Source organism: Micromys minutus (assembly GCF_963924665.1).
Source record: "Micromys minutus genome assembly, chromosome: 12".
NCBI classification, from domain to species: Eukaryota; Metazoa; Chordata; class Mammalia; order Rodentia; family Muridae; genus Micromys; species Micromys minutus.
This window is the reverse complement of record NC_137981.1, coordinates 25,010,414-25,028,229: the sequence shown is the minus strand read 5'-3', so window position 1 is coordinate 25,028,229 and position 17,816 is coordinate 25,010,414. Positions and strand designations below refer to the sequence as shown.

General features: G+C 46.2%; 1 protein-coding gene across 1 annotated transcript in view; it reads left to right on the top strand.

Moving 5' to 3' along the window:
• GRID1 (glutamate ionotropic receptor delta type subunit 1) overlaps positions 1–17,816 on the top strand; it is a gene marked incomplete at both ends in the record, with an annotated part of 697,530 nt that overhangs the window by 124,799 nt on the left and 554,915 nt on the right. The window lies entirely within an intron of this gene.

The following is a 17,816-nucleotide window of genomic DNA, read 5'->3' as shown; positions in this document are numbered from 1 at the left end:
ATTTATTGTGCATGCATATTTGTGCGATCAGTAGCCAGGATCCAAAGTGGTTCTTTTAAGAGTCCCTACCCTACACTTTTATAGCCACAACCACCGCATCACCTGTTCCAAGCTGATGGGCACTTGTGGGGTTTGGAAGCCCCCTTGGCTGAGGTTAGGATGGAGCTGTGCAACCCTGTAAAGTCCAGTTTTGTCTCCTGGTGAAATACCCTGTTTGCCAAGTGTGTAACTAAGAAAAGAAATCAGCATATGTTTGCATTTGCCTAAATACTCTGCTTCCTTAAGTCTGGGACATTGTCCTCGGTGCTTGAGCAGATAAACTGTTTGGAGCCTTCCAGGAAGAACTGAAAGAGCAGACAGTTACCGTGTTGCAGTAAAAATGTGGTGGCGGCTGGGACAAGGGTGACTCAAGCCTTCAGGGATCTTTCTGGCATGCCCAGGAACTGTCCTTTCTCTCTAACACTTGGGAGGAGCTGGGGGCCTTTTGACAGCACTGATGTGCCACAGGGCATCTTGGAGAACCAGACCTTAAGGTTCTCCCATTGATACTGAGGCTAAGCCCTGTGGGAGATGTGGGTACCACCAGGGCTGGGCATGTTGTAGTGTAGTGTGAACAGGTTCTTTCCACCCGACTCCTCTCAATGCTTTTGCTCTTCTTGTCTCTGGTCTGCATATACCATTCCCCATGAAGGGCTCTCAAGGAGCCACAGATGCAAGGAAGGCAGGCAGGTGGCAGCTCTGTGGCCTGCTCACTGTCTGGTCTTTTGTGACTCCTGAAAACTGAGTGATGCCCGGAGGCACTGGCCCAGACCCTGTCTTTTCGTCTCATTATAAGTCACACGTGCATGTGACTGAGCTGGCAAATGTCCTAGGGAAGGTGTCTTCCCCAACCCCTGTTCAGCAGAGCTGGCATCTTATTCACCTGCCCATCCATCCTCAGCCCATGAGACTGCCACTCATGGGAGCTCGTCCCAGGTGCGCACTGGACTCCTGCAGAGGTGGTCATTCCCGGTGTGGCACTGCAGTTCGGCACTGTGTCCGGTCTATGTGAATGGCGAGTTCACAGGGGAAGACAAAAGGGAGGTGTAGAGAAAGATGAGGGCACTGGATAGTCTGACCTCTGATGTAGGAAGTGGGTAGGGAGTCAGGAAGCATGCTTTATCTCACAGAAGCACTTTCAGCTCATCCTCTTCAGTCTCCCCAACCCTGAACGTGGAACACCCCCAGAGTATGCCTTTCTGTTTTGACATGACATTCTTCTACCTTTACTGAGTTGAATTTAGTCCTTGGCCAGCCTGCCTTTTATCATTAATTCCAGAAAGATGCCGAGTGAGTAGCTGCTTTCACTGGATGAATCACTGGGTGGATGTTACTGTGTGGAGAAGGATGCTGAGGTTGTATGTAGGCTCAGCAACAAAAAATCCTGTGTAGGATGCTGGGAGGCTTCCATGGTGCAGGGAGGGACTGGAAGACACTATTTGCTGATTGTGATGTGGCTTGGACCTGGGCTACCATAGCCCCTGCAGATGGTGCTGTCCAGGGTGCTGACTCCTTTTGCTCTGGAGGTCATGGCTCTTTTATTGTAGTCTGGGTAGGAGGAGCCTGCTGCTTTTTCACATCCTGCCTATCAGCCTCTGAATTTGACAACCTTTGGGGCTAGTTTGTGCTTGTAAAAGTTTCTTTACCTCTTATGTTGCTGCTTGGTCTGACTATTCCCCCCCTGTACAGTCCAGTCTGTTTTCCCATCAGGCTAGCTAAGGGAGGTAAAACCCACGACACGGCCACCCCTCAGAGTGTGTATGTGGTAGGTCTCATGGCATCACTGGCAGTGAAATCTCCACATGCCATGGGTGGATTCATGTTGCCAGTGCACCTGTGATGATGGAGTTTCATATTAGCCCAATTAAAAATCAAATTGAGTGTAAAAACCTCTTTATTTCTTCTAAAGTCAAATAAATGGAAGTGATTTGGGACATAGTTGCTTTTCAGCGCTGATCTCTAAGTACCTTTACATATATTATTTCATTTTTTGCCACATTTTAACCACTGAAGCAAATAAGGCTCAGTGAGATGCTTTTGGGCTTTAAGATCCATGCATGGCCACCATCCTGGTTCTTGGTGGGCTTTAGATTATTTCTTGTGTGCCTAGCCAATCAGAACCATTGCTGAAGCAGGAGTGTGGCTCAGAATGGACCCAGTATGCCTCAGAGTAGTAGCTCATTCTTTAGTGAGCATCACATACAGACCCTTTTTGGGGGGGCTGGTGAGGGTTGATTCCACCCCATTACCCTGTCTGTTTTCCTTTAATCTCAGGAAAGTCTTCCCCTGGTAGAACCAGAGGATTGGCCATTTGTATCATGTGTGAGATCAGAGCAGGAAATCCCTAAGAGAATGTGACAGAAAGGCATGCTATAGTTTGGGTGTTGAATGTGCCCCAAAGGTCCATATGTTAAAGGATTGGTCTCCAGAGGTGTGATGTTGGTTGGTTCTATGGACCTGTAAGGGGTAGGTCCTGGAGGGAAGTCCTTAGGCCACTGGGGCATGTCCCTGAAAGGATTCTGGGAATTGTGTGATCTGAGTAGTGTTCCCTGTCATGTATTCTCAACATAAATGCTGCATTTCCAGAGGCTCAGGGCACCAAGGTTGCCTGAGCTTGAACATAAATGTTCATGAATATGAGCCAAAACCAACGTTCTTCCTACATGGCGATTGCCTCAGGTGTTTCACTATGATGACAAAACTCTGACTAATAGTGGGCGAGAGAGGAGTTTGTATGTATTTGGTTTACAAAATATGAGAGATGCCATTTGGTACAATTCCATGGAAAACACTTGTATGCTTGTTATGACAGTGGAAGGGAAAATAGAAGAGAAACTGACATTTGGGATAGAAAATCCATAACGTTAAAATACCAAAAGTTTGGATGAACTAGAACATAGAACTTTCTGTCTCGCTGCTTTAAACGCTGGTGTGTGTGTGTGTGTGTGTGTGTGTGTGTGTGTGTGTGTGTGTGTATACATGTGTACAAGCACATACACATGTATGTGTATGTTTGGGATGGGTGAGTTAGTAGCTGTAGCCATAATTTTACTCAGAGAATATGTTTGTGTTTGTGGTGATATCTTCAGATATCATTGGCTGATTCACTCATAAGTGTTCATGGGATCTGTGCCATGTGACAAACATTTTACCTGGCACTTATTTTAAATCAAGAAAAACAGGGAATGGAGTAACTTGGTGCATGTTGCCTATAATTGAAATTAGAATCCAGGGCCCAGTGTCTTTTTTCTAGTATCTTCTGGGCAGGTAGACTCTGGCCTCTGATCCAGCTTACAGGCCTGGGAGGTTGGGAACTGGGATTCTGCTGAAACAGAGTCTAAAGTCTATGCCTTAGTGACCACTGCACTTGATTTAAAGTTACTGACATAAACATGTGTGTGCATGAACACACACACGTGTGTGTGTGTGTGTGTGTGTGTGTGTATACATTGTATACATATGCATGACCTGAGATCAGCCTCAGACATTTCTCAGTCTTTCACCGGGATTCAGGACTTACTGATCAGACTACCATCCAGACCAAGGATCCTCCCATCTCTGCCTCCCTAGGATGTTTACACTGGCGCCAGGGATTGAACTCAGTTCTTTACATGTGCAGTGAGCACTTTACTGATTGAGCTATCTCACCAACCCCTTAAAATCACCTTTTAAAAATTAAAATTTGTGCATGATTGCAATGCACATGCCCAATCAAAATTTTAATAATGATAAAAGGATTTTCTGGAACCCCCCAATCAGTTAAAAAATATGAAGGAATCTCACGTCCCCAACTCTGATCATTTTCCGTCTTTGCTAGGTGGCTGAACTGCTGTTTGGATTGTGTGCTAGCCAGTCAGTCCCTGGCTTTACCTGATTATTTTAGATCCTGTGACACTTGTTTGGTTGGCCTCTTTGTGAACCTTGTGAGACGCAGTGACACTTCAGTGGCTGCTTCTCTCATTCTCCACTAGGTTCCTGAGCTTCATCCATGTGATTCAGATATATTAATCATTTTTCTTATCTCCCAGTATATCTAATTTAATCTACCCATCCAATCATTAATGGGTATTTGGGTGATTCCCAGCTTTTGGTATTACAGGCAGTGCTGATATTTATCTCTTGGTGGTTTGTGAGGAGTTTTGAGGGTCTGTTCTGAGGAGCAGAACTGTTAGATGGCTGGATAAGTGCATAATTCATGTTATTGACGTCTACTGAGACTGTCTCTAAGTGTCCCTTCCTGTGTACACCGTCTCTTGCCACGTGTGATGTTTCTCTAGGTCCCCAGGCTCACCTACATCTCCTGTTGCCCATACTCGGAGGATTGTACTGCGTAGTGTTCAACTACTCTGATGCTAATTTACATTTTCTGTATACTGCCTTTTCACAACCTTCACAGGCTATTTTTGTTTTCTCTTCTATGACATGCTTGCTTGTAACTGTTAATTTTGACGCTGAGCCTTTTCTTTGGTGAGTTAAGTGTGGCAAATACCTTCCATCAATTGCTTGTCTTCAGAAACAGAAGGTCTGTATTGTACTGTTGTCAAATGTAGTCATCTTTTTTTTTTTTTTTTAATGCTCAGCTCTCTTGCCTGTCTTATTTAAGAAGCCTTCCCCTACCCTCATGTCACAATGATAGTTTCTTGCTGAAATCTCATTCTCCTCTTGGAGAGAAGATACTGTCTCCTTAGTATGCTGCCCCGAGCAGGGCCCTAGTCCCAGCCGTATCTTGATGCTGCTGTGGGCTCACTTCTCCCTGCAGCTGTTTCCAGAACTCTCCTAGCCATTGCTGGGACTTAGAGTCTATCAGATCCTTGGCGCTGAGTGAGAAAGGTGCATGCCTATCAGCACAGCCTGTAGCAGTGAGGTTAGTGAGCCCTTCCTGGAGGAAGTAATGTTTAAGCAGGTGCATAAAGGACACGTGGAAGTCAGGCAAGCACAGGGCAGTGGGTTCCGGGATGAGTTGGGAGAGTGTTTCAGGTAGAGGGGAGAACAACTGAAAGAGCTGGAACTGGGGTGCAAGAGAGAGGTGGTGCCCGTGTGCTGGGGTTACTGGTTGGATTGCAGGCCATGGCCAGGGATGAAGCTTGAAAGACAGGTGGAGAAGCCTCACAGGCCAGCTGCAAATCCTGGGAAACCCCAGATCCAGACCTTGCTATCTCTGCTGCTGCTCTTGGATTTTCCTGTGTACTACAGACGCATGAGTGCAGACAAGGGAGACGGAGATGGGGCAGCCTTTAGACCAGAGTTCTCTGGCCCTTCTACTACTTCTGGTTTAGACTTACTGGTTGTAAACAAATGGGGGGGGGGACTGAAATGGGTGAGAACTGCAGTCCAGTTGAACCCCAGGCCCAGAGTCCAGACAGAACTTCCCAGTGACCCCAGCTCCCGCTCCTTAGCTGCATGCTGAATGACAGGAAGGACCTTTGGTCACGGCACTGCACAGTAGTCCTCCATAGTGGGTGTGTGCTGACCATTCCAGGAAAGCAAAATTTAGCCAGGATGTGGCTTGTGAAGGGCCAGGTCTGGTTCCCCAAGCTTAGACACTTGCCTCAGGAAAATTGGGGGCGAGTACCCCTCAGATAGAGTCATCATGGTGCATGAGAACTTGTTGCAGTGTGGACCTTCACATTAGCAATAATCTTAATGTCCATCTTTAGCTATCTGGTTAACTATTCCATGATGTGTTCATTCAGATTCAAGATGGCAGTCACTCGACAGTAGCAAGGTTGGGTCGGTGGGCAGAGGGTTTCTCTGCAGGTGCAGACTCCTCGGTGTATGCACCTCAGCAGACACACAGTTGCCAGAAGGAAGGGCGTTTTAGTCTCTTGGGACATGCATTTTTCCAGAATGATTTTTTGTATCTTCTGAATTTTATATGCAGTGCAAAAAAATAAATGTGGAAATAAAAGTTAATGTAGATGACCACTCCACCATTTCTGCTCCGTGCTCATGCTGACTTCTCTGAGTTTTAGCTGCTGCTCCTGGTAGATAATTGTAGTTTCTATGCCAAAAAGGTAAAGCAAGCAGGAGTGCCTGGCATATGGTGGGTGACTGTGTGAGGACCATGTGCCATGTGTAAGAACCAGGAGCAACAGTGGGCAGCATTCTTCTCCCACAGTCCCAGAGCTCCTAGGACAGCCTTGGTGCAAAGACTTGGTTCTTTGTCTCTCTGGCTGCAGACAGTCCTTGAGGTTAGCAGTTAGGGGCCTAGGCCCTGAGCAGTCTTGTTGGCTTGGATCCCAGGTCTTTATGGTTGTTAGACATTGGCCAAATCACTCAGCGTCTTTTCCTTTGTATAGAGGGGATAAAATGGCCACCCTACTGGATATGATCTGCATGTAGCTTAATTATTGCTCATGTAAAGGGCTTAGCCTTCTGTTCCCGAATGCTGAGAACTCAGTAAGACCCCCTTACTCAGGAGCTGGAGACATCTGTAGCGGAATGGTAGCCCTACTACCCTGGCTTTCCATAGAAGACCTGCCAAACCTCAAGGGGATTGTTTTGTTCCCAGCTTGGCTTGTTATGCAGCCTAGAACATAGATGTATCTTAGGAGTGTTTTTGGTGCTTGGGATGACAGACAGGACTCAGCACTTGGCTGGGGTCAATTGGCATGTTCTCAGAAGTGTCACAACAGTGTATCAGTGGCTCTGTGGGACACTACCTCAGCAGGACAGCCAGACTGACAGTTGTTGCACCTCATCCCTACTGCCCTCCCACAGTAAACTTCCCTGGAAGAAAGGGGGTGCTGAGATTCTATGCTGTTCTCACGGGTGCTTCTTGCCTGTGACGTCTCCATGCCAGCCCTGGCAGAACAGACTTGGCTGCTTGAAGCGCAATGGCGAGAGATCTCATGAATAACACCCCTGATCATTACAGCATTAGTTTCAATTGAAGTAATAAATACTTTTTCACTTCTAGAAGAAATGAGCAGGCGCGTTTAATTGCTAGGAAGCCTACAGAAGAAGTTTGACAGTAACTTTACCAGGATGAGTGCTTTGTGTTTTGTTCTTCAGTCTAATTACAAAGCAGCCGTACTCTGGGTTGCGTTTATTGTAGTGTTTGCCAGAAGATGAAAGTTCATTAACTCTGGAGTCTCCTTATCCTTACATCATGTTCCAGAGTGCATCTGGGGGTGTGAGATGCTGCAAACATGGATACACACAGGATGTGAGGCTGTTCTGGCTTTTGCACATGCTCATTGTGTGTTTAAGTCCTTTAGGAGTCATGAGCATGACCTTGGCCAGACCGTGATTGTCTCATGAATCACAGTAGTGCCCCTCAGAGGACATACATGGACTCTAGGTGACAGCCTTATCTGCCAGGCCCTCTCCTCTGCTGTCAGTCCCACACATGAGAAGGAACATGGGCTGGGTATATTGGTAATTGCTAGAAGAACACTCATGGGACATGGTGTTCAATTCCAAATTGTGCTGTGTGTTGCATCCTGGGCCAGCCACACCTTGTTTCTCATGACCTGAATAGTAGGTACCAGAGAGCCCCTAGGCCTGGGCTTTGTAAATTTTCCACTCATGACCTCGTTTTGTCTGAGAAATTTATGTAGCTATATAAAATCACCATACAATCAAACATTTACTGAAAATAAGCCATAAAGAAATTTATTTGAAACTCTTCTATACATAGAATTTTTTTACCATTTATTAAAGATGAGGATAAATCTGTGTACTGAGATGCTTGTGTATTGTAACCTGGAGAAATATTGACTGTTAGATACCACAGGACATAGGATAATTCTAATGTTTTCCAGAGTTCATAAGTATTTTCATTTCCTACTGGTTGATGCCTTCGTAACCATCTATACACATATAAATACTTCATATACACATATACAAATACTTCTACAAAATGGCAGAAGTATGTTTATGGACATTTCAGGAAATGGGAAAACTCATTTCAATCCCAAGCTAAAATTTATTTAACATTTTTGAAAATGAAACTCAGGTCATAAACTTTAATGTCAGTTTAGAAACCAAACACCCCAACACCATGGAATCCAAAGGTGTGTACTAGTTTGTTCTTGAAAGCCAAGGAAAGATGTCAGAAGAAATTTGAATGTCTGGGTTTTCCATAATGACGCCATCACGTCTCTATGGGAGGAGAAACACTTCATCGGTGCAGTGAGAATACTGTAGTCTACAGTCTTGAATCTGGGATGAGGAGTAGGTGGTATTCTTTGACATCACATGGCATGTCAGAATGCACGGTGCAAAGCAGGTGTGTTGTGTGTTCAGAACCAAGGCATTAGCAGTGCTGTGTGATGCACCGTGGAAGAATGCTACAGGAACGCATTTGAGGCTTTACATGTTGGGTTTTGAATTAATTTTTGACTGATGTGCATTCGGAATCCTTACACTGTTGCAAGGTTTTCTTGTGACCTGCTTCAGGATAACAAGACATCGAGCGAGAAGCTGGGTATCTTGGGTATGCTGGTTGCACCTGTAACCTAAGTCCTGGTGAGAAGGAGGAGAAGGATCAGAAATGCAAAGGCAGCTTCTTCTTTAATGTTTCAAGGGGAAAAAAGCATTCTGGGTAGTGGTGGCTCACGCCTCTCATTCCAGCGCATTAAGCCAGGCAGAGGCAGGCAGAGCTCTGAGTTTGAGGCTAGCCTGGTCTACATAGCTACTTCAAGGACAGCTAAGGCTATAAAAAGGAACCTTGTCTCGAAAAACCAAACCAGACCAGACCAGACCAGACCAGACCAAACCAGCCCACACCACACCACACCATACCACTACCACCAAAAAATGAAGCCATGCTCTAGGACTCTCAGGTAGTGGGGCAAGAACCTATGATTTGAGACTTTTCTTCACTTCTTGCAAAGGACACCAGCTGACAGTGCATGGCTGCAAGTTGGGAGGCCCAGCTTTCTCTCGCTTGCTACTGTGTGTCTGAGTAAGGACTGTGGAGGAACACTGGATGTTGCTTGGGCTGGAACTCTTGAGTACCTTTAGGACAGTATCTCTTGAGTACCTTTAGGAGCATCAATTCCTATGTTGACAGGAAGGCTGGGGCTCCCTAGAATATGTCCTTGTTTATCGTAAGGTCTTTCCTGACCCTTGGAACTCTTCAGTGTCCCCATTGCATAGGGCTCTTTTTCTGCCTGTCCACTCACCCTCTCCCTCAAAGGTCCTTGATGTTACTCAGCTATGCCAGGCGCAGCCCTGGCCCAGGAGTGATATTTAGCTATGTCCTTTGCCTGGGGCAGCCTCTACCCACATCCACAGACTACTTCTTCAGCTTCAGGGCTATTTTCACTAGACCCTTCTTCCCCCATATTTTTTCCCATCGAATTTGTGTGTATTTACTTTGTTTTCAACATCTATCTTTATCCAACTAAAATGCAACTTCCAGATAAAGAGTTTATTTTAAAATAATTTGTTATGTTAAGTTGACATGCAAGTGCACTTACTTGTAGGGGGCACATGTGACATTTATACACATGTATATGATGTTTTGATGATCAGATTAGAGTAAGTGGAATATTTGTTAACTGGAATATTATCGAAGAAATCATGGTAGCATTTATCATTTATTTGTGCTGCAAACCTCAAAGATTTTTCTATTAGCTCCTTTGAAACTTACAGTTAAAAGTTGTTGGCTCTGGTTATCCTCTTAGAGTAGAAGAAATCATTCTCGCCACCCAACTCCACCAGGTAGGATTTTAATCTTTCAATGTTGGACGATGCTGCATTTTTAAACCATTTAGTAGAGATGTTGAAACTTAGTAGGTGCTCATTAAATGTTTTGCCAGTAAATGAATTATTTGGTATTTTTGACCTGATACATTGTTCATTTCGTCTTCCAAGGAGCATCTTCTTTTGTGTTGCTGAGGGTCAAACATAGAGCTTTGTGTATAATGTATAAACCATCTATCACTGAGCTCTGCTCCACCCAAGCGTTTGCTTCTTTCCTTGAGATTTTCAGTTACAACTATAGCACCTGCCTTTTAACCATATTTGGGGGTGTCTGAGGGAAGTGCCCTGCCCTTCCCACCTGCAGAGAACCCCAAGCATCCCCAACCTCTGAGAAGGCTCCTCCCCCCTGGGAACTAACACAGCCTGATGGCCCCAGTGCTGAGGAGACATGGACAGTCAGTTTGGCCACTCTCCAAGGGCTCAGTTCCACCATGACTTGAGTTTTCCTGGGCGGGCTGATGACTCTGTGTGATTTTTCATTTTCCCATTTTGATAGTGAGGATAATAAAAACTCCCACCTCTGAGGGTTTCTGTGAGGCTAAAATGAAAGGATGGATTTGAGAGTGACAGAGATCCCTGGGGTCACAGACTATTTCTCATGTTCTTGTTCCTCCTAGGCTGCCCCGAGCACTCAGCCTGTGCTTCAGGTAGGGACACAAACACTGAGCAGAGGATTCTAGGAGACCTGGAGTCTGGTGTCCCACCTCTGCCCAGAAGGCAGTATATTTTGAACTACAGTGGGTTCAAGGGCTGCTAGGGTAGGAGAAAACTATGTATAAAATGCCAGAGCAAGGGACTGGGGAGATATCTCAGCTGGCACAGTTCTAGCTGCTTAAACAAGAGGATTTGAGTTTTATTCCTAGGGCTCATGTAAAACCAGCACAGTGGTACACATCTGTAACCTCAGCTTTTGGTAGGGAGAAATACAGGTGGATTTGGGGTTTTTGTTGGCCAGCAGTATGAAGCCAGAAGTTTTTATTTTGATGGCACCTTCTAATCCAAGTGCCTATGTGGAGGCTTTGGTAGGGGTAATGTGGCCACTGAGTACCAGAGGTCAGGACCCACCTTGATGAGGCCATTTTTAATGGGAAATGTGGTCTCTCCTCTGCCAGACTCTGTGAACCCTCTTCCTTGCCTGTCTTTCTCTTTCTCTCTATTTCTCTGTCTCTTTGTGTCTGTCTGTCTGTCTGTCTTTCTTTCTCTGTGTGTGTGTGTGTGCAGGCTCCAGAGGAGGTCACAGGAGGGTGTTAGTTCCCCTGGGATACTGGGAACTAGACTCCAGTCCTCTGGAAGAGCTGCAAGGGCATTTAACTTTGAGCCATGGTGTCTCCAGTTCCACTGGTATGATTTTGAGACATTTCTTACCTGGACTTCTGGGTTCCTCGTCCCTGGCTTGTTTCTACTCCCTGCTCGGTAAATGCTATGCAGCATTCTTGCAGGTGGACACAGTGATTTTTGTTTGTCTACTCTGTTTAGCTTCATATCATGTCTTGCTGTCACACAACATGATGGTACACCCCTGCATCGACATCTCTGTGAGCACATGTCTCTTGGATGAGTTGCTAGAAAGCTGAGTTGCTGGATCCCAGGACTGCTTTTCAAATTCTGAGATTAGACAAAGGTGGTGAGATGCCAGTTCTCCAAATAAGGCGGCAGGAGGAGAGCGGGATCTCTTCTGGTTCTCGTTTTTCTCAGGGACTCAGAGGATGCTGACTTTTGGGGTACTATATGTTGTTGAAGAGAGCTGTCATCAGGCAGAATGTCAAACCCAACATGCAAAGAGAACCAGACGAGATGAATCAAGGGGGAAAGAAACAGGTTTAGGACAGAGTCTCTTGTAGCATTGCGTGGGAAGCAGGAAGCAGGTGGTAAGGAGAACTGATCCCTGTATGTCTTACCCTGAGGGGCCGAATCTCTTTAGTATGGGGATCACTGACATGAGGTTCCAGAGCAGAGGTACTAAGGTCTCATACATTGTGGCCCAGGGCTGAGCGAAGGCTGCCAGAAGCAAACAGATCCAGACTGAGCTTCATAACCCAGGCGAAAGACCTGGATACTCGCTAATTTGAGGACTAGTATCAAATACTCCCAAGGACAGCCAGAGCTGGTCTGAGCTGAAACAGGCTGCATCTGTTCACTGTGACAGGAAAGGTGCTCAGCTCTGGGCCATACACAGTCGTCTTTGGCCGACTGAAGGCAAGAGCTTTGTCTCCTGAACCGGGAGGCTTCCCAAAGGCACTTGGTTCAGCTTCACTGATGGTTCGTAAACAGGTGATGTGTCCTGCAGAAGGAGATCAAAACATTCACCGTGCAGTTGCTCTGTGCCAGGCCCAGCCCGATCTCTATCTCGGTCTCACAGCCACTCGGCAAGGGGGACCTCTGCCAGCAGCGCCTGCCTCTAGGCTCCAGCTGCCAGTGAGGATTTCAGTTACAAACAGTTATTCTCATTCTCCTGACTGCCCCCACCCCTAATATGAGCTACAGGTGGGTGTGTCCTGGGCACTGTGCCCTGGCATGCAGAGGGAGGCAGAGGATGGGTAGGCAAGCATACGAGGGTATCTGAGACAGGAGAAGTTGGAGTCTGAAGGGGAGGCGTTTTCTGACTGACATGCCCTCTCCTTATAGTCTCTGCTTCTTGTCACCCCACATTTTTGTAACTCTCCAGGGTTCTATGATATGGTTCATTTAGAAGGGGACAGTCACAATGTGGAACCTACAAGGTGGGGCTTAGGTTTTAGGAGGCTCATTCTTACTCTCTTCAGACTTGGGGGGTGTTGTTAGGAGGGCCACATGGTTCTCTGACATTACCAATGTCACTGTAGATTCTTATCTAGATCAGGTTTGGTTATGCTCTAGAAAGTTCCCGTTTTTTGTTATTGAAAAGTGAGCAGGCCACACAGATATACATGCCAGCTGTCTTTAGGTACACAGAACCGTGGCAGCGAGCTTACTCAGGTTGTATAACACCACTACCACCCATCTCTAGAACTTTCTTGTTTTTTCCAACTGATACTCAGTAGCTCTGTTCAGGCCCCCTTGACTACCAATCTCCTCACTTTTATGCATGTGACCATTCTAGGCTCCTGTGCTGACACCTGCCTCTGTGTTAAATTCTCTCTTCTGAGTGGCTGTAGTGAGTTTCTCTGCCTGCCTGGGCCCTACATGGTGCTTATCCCTCGCTGGTATATGGAGGTCTCACGACAGGGATGAGAAGAGGCTCAGAAGGATGTGGAGTCATCCTCTCCCCCGGAACCTCAGTCAGTGATGTGGTTCCTCAGGGTAGGACACATAGGAATGACCTTTCTACATCCTCTTCACTGCCTTTTGTCACTGGCTTTTTTCACTTAGCATAATTCTTTAAAGCCTGATCCATGCTGCAGCATGTGTTGGGCTTTCCTTTTAAAGCCTGAATACATTCCATTGTATGATGGGCCACACCCATCCATCTATCAGCCAGCCAGCCATTTGTCTATGCACACTTAGGGTGCCCCAGCCTACCTGATGTGTTTTCTTAGCCAGTTGAGAATGTGTCTCTAGAACCTCATGCATAGCCACCTCATGTGGAGGTGTCCCATGTTGGTGTACATGTGTGTACACTATGGATTTACATGCTGTACCTCTTACATAGCATCCACTTATTCCTCAGAACTTGCCAGATCACCTTCCTTAAACCCATTTCCCTGATTACACCTTCCAATGGTTCTTCCTTCCAAAGTTCTGGTCCTTTCGCATATCCCATGTGGGCCCTAGGTCTGTTCCTTACCCTTCCCAACCTCTTTTTGCATTACTCCTGTGCTCTAAGGCAAGGGGCTCAGGTGTGGGAGCAACTTCTGTTCCATCACTCAGTGGGGAATATTTAATATGGGGAAGCCTGAAAGATATCCTTGATGAGGTGGAAGCACCCAAGCTAACTCTGGGTGGGTACCAACACTTCAGTGTTGGAGGGGTGAATGGAAGGAATGAACCTAGAACCAGGACCATGTGGCAAGATCTGGGACCCCATAGTGGGCCATTTCAAGGAGGCTGGCAACATGAAAAAGCCCCAGCTACAGTCCTGCACACCAGACAGAGAGATAGGGAAATGTGTGGCTTCTTCCTTCTTCAGGGGCTAGCTCCTGCTTCTCAGTCATGGTTGTAAGTGAAAGGCTACCGAGTCTGGGGTGGAGAGCCTTTTTTTTTTTTCTTTCTTGGAGCAAGAATCAACATTTTACAGGGGAGGCCAGGGGATAGATGTAGGGCACACTAGCTGAGACTTCTATTTCCAGGGACCTGTCTACCAGTCCCTGCGTTGCCCTCACCAAGTACCCTACTGTCTGATAGCTACCATGTCACTAAGACTCCATGTTTGAAAGACTTTTGTACTTTCTGTTTCCTGCCAAACAAGCTGTCTTTTCTCTGGGCTCCACAGTCTAACACCAAGTCAATGGGCCATAATCACCAAATATGTTTATACACACACTTATGTTTTCACATATGTAGGAACATATATAATTATGTACTTGTCCACATTCATACAGACATATACATAAGCACCAGTGTGCACCCGTACATTTCAGGTACTGTGGTAATTAAATTCAGAGGCAGAGATGAATGTCCTCTGTGGCCACCTATGAATCTTGCTAAGACTCACCAAGAAAGATCAATACATTTGCCTCCTTGCTTCTCAGCTGGCAGAGATAACTAGAGGGATCAAGGGCAGCTCAAGATGAAATTAGTGTGAGGCCAGAAGGTGGGGTGAGGCATCATGTGCCCTGCAGACCTGTAGGGTAGGGCTGGGACCTGGGGTCTACTTGGGACTTCCTTGAACTTCAGTTCCTATTACTATACTCAGGGACCCTGCTCTAAGCCAGATCCTGCCTCAGTTCTCCCACACTCACACAGGTCATAGAGTTAAATGGGATCAGTGCTGTGTTGGCACACTTGGGTTGAGTGCTGTTATTACATATTTTTTTTTTCTTTTGAACACAGAGTTGGCAGTTGCAAATGGCTGATGGCATGTATAGTGAATGTGTGCCCCACAGCCACAGGGTGGTTCTGCGAGCCTGGTGGAGCCAGAGAAGTACTGGAAAATGCTCATGCCCATTGCTTCCAACCTGCTGGCAGACTCAGCTTTTGTTTCTTTCAGAGATTAAGCCCAGAAAATAGGACCTGTGGCTTAGGTGGCAGGGTTGGTTGCATGGGCAGAGAGGCAGGGTGGGAGGTGAGGCAGGCCAGGCTTAGCAGGCTTAGCTCTCTTAATGGCTTGCAGCTTTCATTTTTGATGTGGGTTGCTTTTGGGGACAAAGAACTGATTTGCCCTCTGGTTGTGTGTGTGTGGGACTGAGTCCTTGTGAACCTAAGGATGGTCATTGGCACAGCAGAGCAGGCATTCTACCCATGTGAGGTCCTCTGCTCATAGCCTCCGTGAGGGACCTCACTTGATGCAGGGGCAGGAGTGGGGTTTGGATTCAGGCAGCTTTTTCTGCTTCCTGTCTACATGCCATTGAGTTAGTCCTTCATTTGTGCAATGCATAATGAACACACCATTAGCTGAAGCCCATGTGGGGGTCACAGACACCCTCATTCCTCCATTCGCTTTGTTGCATTGCCACATTGTGGGCACATGTGACTCATTGGAGTGTTTAGAGATGGTTTTCTCCTCCAGTGTCTGCAAAGGATGGGAAAGGGCTTGGAGTCCTGAAGTCTCCACCTAGCCGATCTCACTGTTCTAACCAATCACTGTGCCTTGGACTTGGCTGTCTCTCTGGGTGGGACTCATTTCCCACCCCGTTAGGATGAGGGGGTGATCTTGTAGGCTCTGAGATCTCTAGCCACATGTCTTATGTAGCAGCTGTGACTAGAAGCTTCTTAGTGAGGGGTTAGTAGGGGCTTCTTCTTGAATTATTCCTCCCCTGGAGCTGCCGTATGGAAATGAACCGATAATGGCCAATTCTGTGTGCAAATCAGCTTCAGGCTCAGCTTAGCTGAACAGGCTTGCTGCATTCAGCACTATAAATACCTCTCCTGGAACTAGGGCAGCCCTAAGCATGGCCCCAGCACTGCACAGCTGCCAGGAATATTTTTTCTTCTTCCGTGGACTCCAGCATTTTGGCTGTTCCGTGAGACCCGCACATCTCTTGGTCTAGTTCGGTGCTTGGCCAATGGAGTGCATTGGTCAGTTATCAGATCCCAGGAGAACACACTTTGTAACAATGAATGGAAGACGAGCACCCGGGTTCTGGTGTAGACTGTCTGAATTAAAATCTCTCCAGTCTTTCAAGTGAATGTGAATGTGGGGGATGCACTGAATCACTCTGTCTTGGGTTGCCTATGGGCATTCATGTCACACCCTTCTCTGAGATCTGGAAGAACTCTCCCTGTGAGAGAGCACTAACCATGTCGAGAGGACACGGCACAGTGCAAAGAAGGTGTGCACCAGCTCTTTGCTCTTTCTGCTCAGGCCATTGTGTCAGTAGTGAAAGTTGGCCTCAGTAAGGCCTAGTAAGTTCTCTGAGGTCACAGAATCGGCAAGTAGAACAGATCTCCGGACACCAAAGGTCATATTTTCTCTACAGTAGCCTTCACAGATCTGTGTTCTCTGAGGCTTTGTTCCTGGAAGAGTCAAAGACTAAGAGGCATTTGGAGATGCACTGGGATGTCTGTCAAACGTGTGTCCCCTGCTTATGCCTCTAAAACTAAGCCACACAAAGAGGTGGGTCTATTTACTTTCCTCTAAATAAGTCAACCAGATCTGCTGCTCTCTGTGGCTTCTTGAACGCTTGTTCTGTGTTTGTGGGCCGCTCACTTCATGCCCTGAGATGCGGCTCAGAGATGGGGTCAGTGCGGGTCATAGGAGTGGGAAGACGCACTTACTGAGCAATTGATACACACCATCATTGAGCTTAGAGCTTAGACGTGGATCTCATTACATTGTCTTAACAACATTTATGGGAGTTCTTTTGCCCCCAATTTCTAGATGGGGAAGCCAAGGTCAGATATATTATTGAACGACACTAAGGGCTCCTGGCAAGGAAGGCAAAAGCAGATAGTTATGTGGCTTCCAGTTACAGTATCACTTGGGAAAGTAAAAAGTTTGCAAATCAGTTCCCTTGTCACCCACCCAAGAAGCTAGAAAACTAGATAGAATGAAATCCAAAATAAGAAAGAACAGGATGGGAAACAATAAAGCAGAAAGGAGAAGAGAACACAAAAGAATTGAAACCCAAAGTTACTGTTTGTGAAGACAGAATTGATAATTCTCTAGACCAACAAGTTAGACAGAATAAAATTATCCATCCACTCACCCACCAGTCAACAATGGTCTTGAGAGAAGAAAGAAACCTCTACAATAAGGAAAGAGAGCGTTGACATCTGTGTAGATGTCATTGACATTTGAGACCTAAGAGAGGGATGTTATGAAAGCCAGTACACTAGTCTGACAAATAGTCTGAAATTGGCAAATTCCTTGAAGGTTATGGGTTGGAAAACACACTAAATAGGGAGTCGGAAGCTTGACTGGTTATATTGCTGCTACGGAAACTGGACACAGAGCTTAAAATACCTGAGAAAGAAAACCTCAGAAGCAGATGAGTTCACCGTTGACTTCTGACATATGTTTTAGAAACTAGTATTACCAACATCAGACTTCTCCTCCAGAAAATTGAACAGAGGTGAATACTTCCCCAAAAGATTCTTGTGAGGCCAATACTGAAATGGACTAAAATATCACAAAAAGTCTAAACTGGTAAGTATGTGCTTGTAAAATCCTCAACAGAGATTAGTGATAGTCTCTAAATAGGACAAAGTAGACTTTGTCCAGGGATGCAAGGATGCTTTGACATTAAAAATCAAATTATGTTGCCTGGTGGTAGCAGTGCATGTCTTTAAACCCAGCATTCCAGAGGTAGGTGGAACTCTGAGTTCAAGACCAGCCCAGCCTACAGAATGAGTTTCAGGACAGCCATGGTTATACAGAGAAACCCTGCTCCTCCCCCAAAGTTTTTGAGTCCTTATGTCAACAGATTTCAAAAACACATGTTTATGTTGTAGCAAAAAGCATTTGAAAAGATCCAGTGTCTCAGGAG